Source organism: Sus scrofa, chromosome 8 (assembly GCF_000003025.6).
Source record: "Sus scrofa isolate TJ Tabasco breed Duroc chromosome 8, Sscrofa11.1, whole genome shotgun sequence".
Taxonomy (NCBI): Eukaryota; Metazoa; Chordata; class Mammalia; order Artiodactyla; family Suidae; genus Sus; species Sus scrofa.
Window position 1 is genome coordinate 135,150,452 of NC_010450.4, and position 9,943 is coordinate 135,160,394.

A 9,943-nucleotide genomic window follows, 5' to 3' on the forward strand; every position below is an offset into this window, starting at 1 on the left:
GGAGGTCAAATCAGAGCTGCAGCCACCGGCCTACGCCAGAGCCACAGCAACGCGTCTGCAACCTACACCACAGCTCACAGCAACGCCGGATCGTTAACCCACTGAGCAAGGGCAGGGACCGAACCCGCAACCTCATGGTTCCTAGTTGGATTCGTTAACCACTGCGCCACGACGGGAACTCCCTCTCTAAGATTATGTCATTCCTTTGCTCAGAACCCCCCAGGGTCTCCCCAGGTCACCCAGTATGAACTAAAAGTCTTGTCACCGGCTTGGTCCCTCCTGATCTGGCCTTGTCTGCAGCTGTCCTCACACCCTCTCCAGCCCTGCTGGCCTCCCACTGCTCCCCGTAGGCTGGACAGACTCCTGGCCCGGGGCCTTTACATGTACAGTTGCCTTTGACTAGAACCCCCGGATTATGTCTTAGTCCGTCACTGCAAGTCTTTTCCTAAATGTCACTTTCTCAGAGGCCTTTTCTTGGCCCCTGTTGCTGAGATTTCACACACAGATGCGACCTGCACTTCCTGCTCTGTTGGCTTTTTCCTCTTCAGAACTGAGCAGCAGCAGCCTAAAGTATACTTCACTCCATTTAAGGGGCTGTCATGGACAGTGGGGTAGTGGGCGGCAGTTGGCTGGCTGCGTATGTGGATTGTGGGCAGCAGTAAATACAAAGTTGCCTAATAATGACGTTCGTGACAGGATGACGGTACAGCTGGTGCAGAGCGCTGACGCCTGCCCGGCCCTGGTAAGTCAGCTCAGGAAAAGTGTGCCCGACCGTGTCCAGCAAGTACCAAAGCACGGAAAGTGAGTGTCTAGACTCAGGGCGGCGGCGTCAGGCTGTGCTGTCCTCCGCTCCAGCAGCAAAGCAGTCGAAGGGGAGAAGAAATAGAAACACCGCCCTATTTTGGGGGAAATATGGTTACTTTTCTGTCTAATTCTGACACTGTACCAGGATAGATAAATTAAAATTTTAATTTAAATCTTGGTTGATTGCTGTTTTCTTACAAATATTAGCCAACACCCACCCCCAGAAAAGATTTGCTTAGCAAAATTTTACACAGTTTTCCTAGAAAATAGATTAATAATAAAAATACAGAGTTTTGGGGTTCCCTTTGTGGCTCAGTCATTAACGAATCCGACTAGGAACCATGAGGTTGCAGGTTCGATCCCTGGCCTCACTCAGTGGGTTAAGGATCCGGCGTTGCCGTGAGCTGTGGTGTAGGTTGCAGACATGGCTCGGATCCCACGTTGCTGTGGCTCTGGCGTAGGCCAGTGGCTACAGCTCTGATTAGACCCCTAGCCTGGGAACCTCCATATGCTGCGGGTGCAGCCCTGAAAAGATGAAAAAAATGACAGAGTTTAGCAGACAGGGGAATATCTTCAACAATGAATGAAATGAGAACCATGAAAAAAAATTGAGCTTAGGAAAGGGTTGTGTCTCTTAAAAATACACCACTTGTCATAGCAGGAAAATGTTGATCTCTGAATGCCTCTTTGCAGGTGTGTGCTCTGGAAGAATATCGGCCAGGCTAAGTGGCAGAGGAGCAGAGCCAAAAGAATCGGGTTAACACAGAGGCCTGCTGTGGCATCACAGTTTGACCTTGGAGGAAACTTTGGGGCAGAATGGCTTTCCCACTCAGGGAAAAAGCTCCAGTGTCTAAAAAGGCAATGATTCTGTTGAGGACTGGCTCTGTAATTTGCCAAAATCTACACAATTTATTCAGGACTGGCGACATAATTTGCACATCACTTTATATTTTAAAATACTTAAAATATTACCCCAAGCACTGGTGCCAATTAGAAGAGGGTAAGTGCAATGTTTTTCAAATTCGTTTGATTTTCCTAAATCAGTTGAAAGTTAATACGGAACAAATCTTAAAGTTGATGAAGCTCCATTTGTGATAAATGGGGACAGGAGAATCTAGGTTAAAACTCCAAAGATGTTCTTGCTCTCAAAAAGCTACTTAAGCTTAATTGAATTATTTTAGTTGCTTTTCATTCCTCTCTCCAGGTAGAAAGGCTGCAAAAGTCATGTTAATGGTAAGGCACATATAAGGGGGAAAAATGAAATAGATTATTTGCCTCGAAAATCATGGACTTGAAACAGTCCAGAGGGGGGAGAAGTGCAGCCGTCGTCCACCTGCCGTCAGAGTTGTCTGTCCCCCACATGGCTGAGACGGGTACCACGACTCAAGTAAACTCACCAGTCCTGTCTTGGGAAGGAGGGCCCTTGTCCTAGTTTTCTGCTGTGGCGTCACCTTGAGGTTGAAAATAGAAAGCATGTGAAAGAACTTGGAAACACTTACCAAGTATAAGTTTATGGCGAGGGTGGAGATGGACTGGGAGCTCAGGGAATCTGGCTTACAGAGTCAGAAAATTACGTCTCAAGTTCTGCCTCTCCTGCTTCCTGTACTTCTTTGTATAAATAGCCTTATACCACTTCCACATTGTAAAGGCCTCCACAATTAGGCCCGACCATTCCCCCAAATCGGCATACCTTCTCGCCCTTGGGCTGGTCTTTGTCAGCAAGTCTTCTGCCACCACGACTGTCCTGGCAGCTGGTAGGAAGATGAAGGCCTGGCCTTTGGAGCAAACAGGCCTATCTGAAATTTCCCTCTAACATCTGCCAGCGGGAGATTTCAGACCCGTGATGAACTTCCCTCAGCCCCCACGTCATCTGCCAAACCTGAGCCTCTGTAAGCATTAAAGAGTGGTGTATCTCAAAGCCTGTTGTGGTGCCGGTCAGGTTCAATCCCTCGCCCCTGGAAGTTTTCATTATGGGTGCAGCCATTTAAAACAAAAAACTCAGTGTTCTCGTGGCTCAGTGGGTTAAGAATCTGACTAGTGTTCATGAGGGTGCAAGTTCCATCCCTGGCCTCGCTCAGTGGGTTAAGGATCCAGCGTTGCCATGAGCTGTGGTGTGGGTCACAGACACAGCTTGGAGCTGGCGGGGCTGTGGTGTAGGCTGGCAGCTTCAGCTCTGATGTGAGCCCTAGCCTGGGAACCTCTGCGTGCCGTAGGTGCAGCCCTAAAAACAAACAAAAAAGTGAATAACTGCAGAAAACAAACATTGATATAAATCAGTATATCAGTTCCTTTAAAGTTCATGTTACCAATGGTATTATCTTTCTATCTGGATGTTCTTTCATGAATAAGTTGAGATGATGATAAACAGATGGTGAAGAATGGATGAATGGACAGATCATAGCCAATTAATACAGAGATACCCAGTTATACCTCCCCATCCTGTCATTTTAACCAGAAAATGGGAAGCTTCCCAGCTTTCCTTCTCTTCTCAACATTGAGCTAGAATCCTAAGAGCAGGGCCCAGTGCCTGGAACAGTATGAGCATGCACGAATTGTTTGTTGAATGAATAACTGGAACTGTTGGAATAGGTAGGGACCATATCGACCACTCAGTGCAGTGAATTTCTCTAACTTCTGTTAAATAGGCAACAGAAACCAATTTTTCCAATAAAATCTTAAAGCCCCACTATATAAATTGTAGATTAAAACAGAGACTTGACCCTTTAACGTGTGAAGGTGCCTCAGTTCTTCCTTCTGAGCCTCTGTTTCTTATTTGACAGGGCCCCTGCTGGACTTCGGGGGAGCCTTGGGATTCTCACACAATCCAGTTTGAAAACCATTTATCCCCTAATTTTGCATGAAAGGAAACTAAGGCCTAGAGAAACAATTTACCTGTAATTAGAACAAGTTATTGATAGATGAAATTGATATAAGAATGAACATTTATGTCCATCCAGTTACTAAGAGCCAACTAAAAACCTTCCACTTTTGGTTTCTCTATATCTAAAAGGGGGATTAAAATAATACCTACCTCATTGGCCGTGGTGTAAGGATTGCCCAAGAAAATGATCTCATCTAGTCTCTTGACTGTAAATGACTTGTACATCGCTTACTCCGGAGTGTGTTCCTACAGCCTAAACGTGAACTTGAACTGAACAGAATTGAATATCGAACTCCTTGCTTAACATTTCCCCTTGAAAGCCAGATAGCCACCTCCAACGTAACATGTTCAAAACTGAGCCCCCCGTCTTCCCACTCAAGCCTCCCCCACCCTCTGTGCCACGTCAGTGATGGCACCCACGCTTTCTGTTGGTCTGGCCAAAACCCTGGGACTGTCCATGCCTTCTGTCTTTCTCTCACATTCCACATCCAAGACCTGAGAAGAGACTCTGGGCTTTGCCTTCAAAATACATGCAGAATCCCACCTTTTCTCTCCACTGCTACCATCCTGGTCCAGTGCTGACTGGTCTCCCTTCTTTTCCTTTTTGCCCCCTTTCATTCTGGTCTCACCAAAGCGCCTGAGGGACATGTTAAAACACAGGCCAGCACCTGTCACGCCTCTCCTCAGTACCTCCCGGGGCGCCAGGGTTCTCTCCGAGTAAAGCCAAGGTCCTAAGCATGGCCTTCAGGTCCTGTGTGATACGGCTGTTGTCTCCTGACTCTTCCCCCCACCCTCTCCCTTGCCACACGGCTCCCACTCTAGAGGCTTCTGTATGGTTCCCCGAATGCTTCCTCCAGGCTCCATCAAGGCTGCTCCTTCACCTCCTTCAGTCTTTGCCCAAATATCACCATCTCAGGGAAACCTAAATCCTGTCTTCCCTTTCTCAAACTGCGCAGTCACCACAAACTTCCTTTTCTCTTTTTCTGCTTTATTTTCCTCCATAGTGAAACATGATAGAATTTATTTTGCTTATTTCCTGTATTGTCTCTCCTCACGATCTAGAATCTAAGTGCCATGAGGATGCGGCTGATTCCTCAAGTATGGATCAGTACTTATCTCCGGAGCCTGGAAAAGTGTCTAACACTGAGTAAGCTTTCAATAAATATTTTTTGAATGAATCATGTGCATAATGCTTTTTACAGCACAGAATGTGCTTATTAAATATTGTGAATGTCTGTAGACATTTTAAGCTTCCTTTCTCTGCTCCAAACTCTTTTTCTAGAAACCATCTAAGAGGATCTATTCACTTAGAGACAGCTAATTTTAAGGGGGTTTTTTTAGGAGAATGATTTTAACATTCAGTTTCTGGGAGTTCCCTTCTTGGCTCAGTGGAAATGAATCTAACTAGAATCCATGAGGACTCAGATTTGATCCCCGGGCTCGCTCAGTGGGTTGAGGATCTGGCATTACTGTGAAGTGTGGTGTAGGCTGCAGATGCGGCTCAGATCTGGCATTGCTATGGCTGTGGTGTAGGCCAGCGGCTACAGCTGATTTGACCCCTAGCCTGGGAACTTACATATGCCGCGGGTTCAGCCCTAAAAAGACAAAAAAACAAAACAAAACGAAAAACACCCAAAACAAAAAGCATTCAGTTCCTGGGCTTGAGTTTCTTTTTTTTAAAATTTTGGTGGCGCTCTCTGCATGTGGAAGTTCTAAGGCCAGGCATTGAACCACGTGACACAGCAGTGACAATGATGGATCTTTAACCCTCTGAGCCACAAGTGAACTCCAGGGCCTGAGTTTCTTAAATGGTTTGACTTACCTAGGGTGAGAGAATGTGGAACAGAAAATAGAGAAAGTGTTAAAATTATGGATGAACTTTAAAAGAAATATCCTACGCACTAATATAGTACAAGTTCAACATATAGAAATGGAAAGTAATTACACAAATGCTGATTAGATTTCTATTTGTTTACTTACCAGTTTAAAAGTCTAAGAATCTTCTTTTAAAAATTAAAGTGATTATTATTTGTTAAAAAATATTAGCTCTACAACTATAAATGGACAGTAATCTTCCAGTCTTTTGTATACAAAAATTTTAAAAATTAAGTTAAAAATTAAAATTAAAGTTTTTTTTTTCTCTAAGTAGCACTGAGCACTGTACCAAAAGCAGATTATCATGAGTCCTACTTTATTGCTTAGGCAAAAGAAATGCTAGCACACTATCAGTGAGAATTACTGGGATCCAAGGTGACGTTTTGTTTCAGGAATGCCTCATAAACACTTAATTGTCTTTAGTTTACATGATTTCCTTGAGAGATAAGGACAAATTTAACATTTTAGCATTAGGAATGAGTTTATGTGTCTCTGACATGACGTAATATAATCAATGAATACTTTTTTTTTTTTTTTTAAATGCTTAAAAAGCTGCACCCATAGCATATGGAGGTTCCCAGGCCAGGGGTCCAATTGGAGCTACAGCTGCCGGTCTACACCACAACCACAGCAACATCAGATCCGAGCCACATCTGTGACCTACACCACAGCTCGTGACACTGCCGGATCCTTCAGCAAGGCCTGGGCGTAGGCTGAATATTTCTAAAAATTCACTCGGAAACATATTACAGATAAGAGTTTTTAGCACAAATGAATTAATTGAATTAATTGAAAACTGTTAGGATCTCAGTATAAGCAGAAGAATGTAAGAAAAAGGTATTGGGGTTTCATAATTGTCCCCCATTCCCATGCTCAGTTTCCGAGCGTCTTCCTTTGTTTCTGGCTGGTCTTCGTTGTGTGTGCAGGTTAGCCTTCCTCCAAAGCCAGATGTGAATGAAGTTACAGTAGCAGGTGTGGACATGCTCCAGGAAGAAGGGACAGCAAGTATAAAGCCTGGAAATAGGGATAATCCAAGCAAATTCGAGAAAGAAGGTGAGATTTCTGATTTAGTTGCAGAGCTGTGCCACATACATCATGTGGTGATGAGGCTGTTGGTGGCGAAGCAAACGGCGTTGTCACTCTGGGCCTCAGCTCGGTGGTTTCTCGCGGTTAACTCTGCCTTTACTCCTGCCCCGGCAATCCTCTGCCCAGTTACCTACCCGAGAGAAAGGGGGACGGGCCCACACCAAAGCCCGCCCGTGAATGTTTGCAATAGCTCAGTTTATAATCACCCCAACTGGGAAAAAACCAAGGGTCCTTCCCCTGGTGAAGGGTAGACAAACTATGGTGCACATGCAAGATGGAACACGACTGAGTAACAGAAAGGCAAAAGTTACTGCTCCAGGCAGCCATGTGCGTGGCTCTCACCTGCATTGTGCCAAGGGAAAGAAGCCAGACTCCACAAGCAGTGTATTGTAAGATTCCATTTATGTGATATTCTGGTAAATGTAGCACAGTGGGGCCAGAAAACAGATCAGTGGTTGCTAGAAACTGGAGATTGGGAGAGGTTGACTATGAAAAGGCATGAGGGGAGTTCTTGTGGTGCAGCGGAAACGAATCCAACTAGGAACCATGAGGTTGCAGGTTTGATCCCTGGCCTCGCTCAGTGGGTTAAGGATCTAGCATTGCCATGAGCTGTTGAATAGATCACAGACACGGCTTGGATCTGGCATTGCTGTGGCTCTGGAACAGGCCGGCAGCAACAGCTCCAATTAGACCCCTAGCCTGAGAACTTCCATATGCCGAGGGTGCGGTCCTCATAAGACAGTAGACAAAAATAAATAAATAAAAATGCATGAGGGAGTTTGGAGGGATGCTGAAACTATTCTAGATCTCGATTGCAGTGATTTACACAATTGTATATATATATATATATATCTGTCAAAACTCAGAAAAGTTGCACATACACAAAGGTGAATTTTACTGTATGTTAATTAAACCACACAAATGTTAATGAAAGTCTTTTTCATCAAGTTGCGAGAACAATGCAAATGCAAGTAATCGTTGTTATGCTAATTAAATTAGAGGCTAAAGTTCTGTCGTCTGCACCTAGGTTCCAGAAGAACCGCTTCTTTTCCAACTAGAGTCATTCGTATAATCAATATATTTATCAAATGCCTGTGTATGCTATGCACTGTTCTATATTCTGAGGATACCTCAGTGAATGAAATATATCCCTGTCTTCCTAGAGCTTGCACTTTTTTTTTTTTTTTTTTTTTTTTTGTCTTTTTGTCTTTTTGCTGTTTCTTGGGCCACTCCCGCGGCACATGGAGGTTCCCAGGCTAGGGGTCCAGTCGGAGCTGTAGCCACCGGCCCACGCCAGAGCCACAGCCACGCGGGATCCGAGCTGCATCTGCAACCTACACCACAGCTCACGGCAATGCCGGATCCTTAACCCACTGAGCAAGGGCAGGGACCGAACCCGCAACTTCATGGTTCCTAGTCGGATTCGTGAACCACTGCGCCACGACAGGAACTCCTAGAGCTTGCACTTTTAATAACAACAAAATAAGTGAATAAACACATCAGTAAGTACATAAATGTACTATTTAAAATAATGTTATTTGACATGGGGTGAGTGTTATAAAGAAAAAATAAAGCTTGGTAAAGGGAAAGAGAGTTCTGGGGAAGGAAGCTCTTTCTGATACAGTGCCAGGGAAGCCGTCCTGAGTGGCGGTTGGACGGAGGGTAAACGGTGGGATGGAGGCCTGTGTAAGAGCTGGGGCAAGACTGTTCCAGGAAGAGGGGCCAGCAAGAGAACCAGCCCCGGAACAGGGGTGAAGCAAGCAGATTGCAGGGTCTCTGGTTTTGTTTCCGTAGTCCGAAACCATGCCACAGTATGAATTCAGATCCGTGTAGTTTATACTTATCAAAATTGTCATATACTGGGGAAAATTTAGTTGGTGTTTCCCAAATGATGACTCAAAGGCACAGTCACGTACCACTCCTGTCAAAAGAAAAAGTGAGAAGCCGAGCAGAACAGGTGTGTGAGTGCTCTTGGCTGCAAGCTGGTCAGTCCTGGCAGTTTAGGAAGAGAACATCGGAAATCTCACAGAACGAAGATCTAGTGTTGTAGTTATCAAGTTACTGCCTCTCTGCTCTAACTTTAACCTCCTTATCTGCTCTACAGTGATGGAGCTGGACCCGGTAGGCATTTCCCCTCGGCAGTGAGCTCAGTCCGAAGCTTTGTCGGTAGAGGGTACTGCAGGGACTCTGCAGGAGGAAGGGGTGCCCTTTCCTGTTTCAGGTGTGTTTCTCTTTGCTTCCTGCTTCTCCTCGGGGCTGTCAGCAGCCTGTGGTCAGGATCTCAGCAATGCTCCTCTCCCGTCAGCGTGGCTGAATTGTGTCCCCTGCAGTTCGCGTGCTGAAGTCCTAAATCCCCAGGGCCTTGGAACGTGATGGTGTTTGGAGATAGGGTCTTTGTTAAGATTAAATGAGCTTGGAGTTCCGGTCCTGGCTCAGCAGTTAATGAACCCAACTAGTATCCATGAGATTGCGGGTTTGATTCCAGGCCTAGCTCAGTGGGTTAAGGATCCGGCATTGCCATGAGTGGTGGTGTAGGTCGCAGACGAGGCTCAGGTACCGTGTTGCTGTGGCTGTGGTGTAGGTCACAGATGTGGCTTGGATCTGGCATTTCTGGCTGTGGTGTAGGCTGGCAGTTGTAGCTCCCATTAGACCCCTAGCCTAGGAATCTCCGTATGCCGTGGGTACGGCCCTAAAAAGACAAAATAAGATTACCTGCGCCATGAGGAGGGTCCTAATCTGAAACAAAAGGTGCCTGTATGAGAAGAGACCACGCAGAGGGAGCCCCTGTGAAGACACTGGAAGAAGGCATCTACCGGCCAAGGAGGAAGGTCTCAGGAGAAACCAACCCTGACGACACTTCTTTCCTGGACTTCTAGCCTCCAGGATGCTAAGGAAATCGATTTCTGTTGCTTTAGCCACCCGGTCTGTGGTGCTTTGCTAGGGCAGCCCTGGTAAACCAATGCACCAGCTGTACACGTAAAGGCAACTCGCAGCCCCAACACAGCCCAGTAACCATCTTGCTGCCGCCCTCCTGACGTCAGGCCTCGTGAAGGCCAGCCGGAAAATGGGTTCCTGTTCCCTGAATCCCTGCGCAGGCCCAGGAGCCAGCCTCCTCCTCCTGCACTCCTTGCCTGCATGCACCCCAGAGGATGTTTCCTCTTGCCAGTCCTGGTCAGGTTCAGCCCTCCTCCCCCTGCTTGTCTAGTGTCTACAGACCAGCTGGCAGAGGGCCACCCAGCAGCGTGGTCATCATCCAGTGGGCAGCAACCGCTCCTCCCACAGGTTCAAATCCCAGCT

General features: G+C 46.2%; 1 long non-coding RNA gene across 1 annotated transcript; it reads left to right on the forward strand.

Annotated features, from left to right (window-relative positions):
* Positions 1,261 to 4,924, forward strand: LOC106507814. The gene is made up of 2 exons (XR_001304095.2): positions 1,261 to 1,804; positions 3,585 to 4,924. It is a non-coding gene; the product is annotated as an uncharacterized LOC106507814 (long non-coding RNA).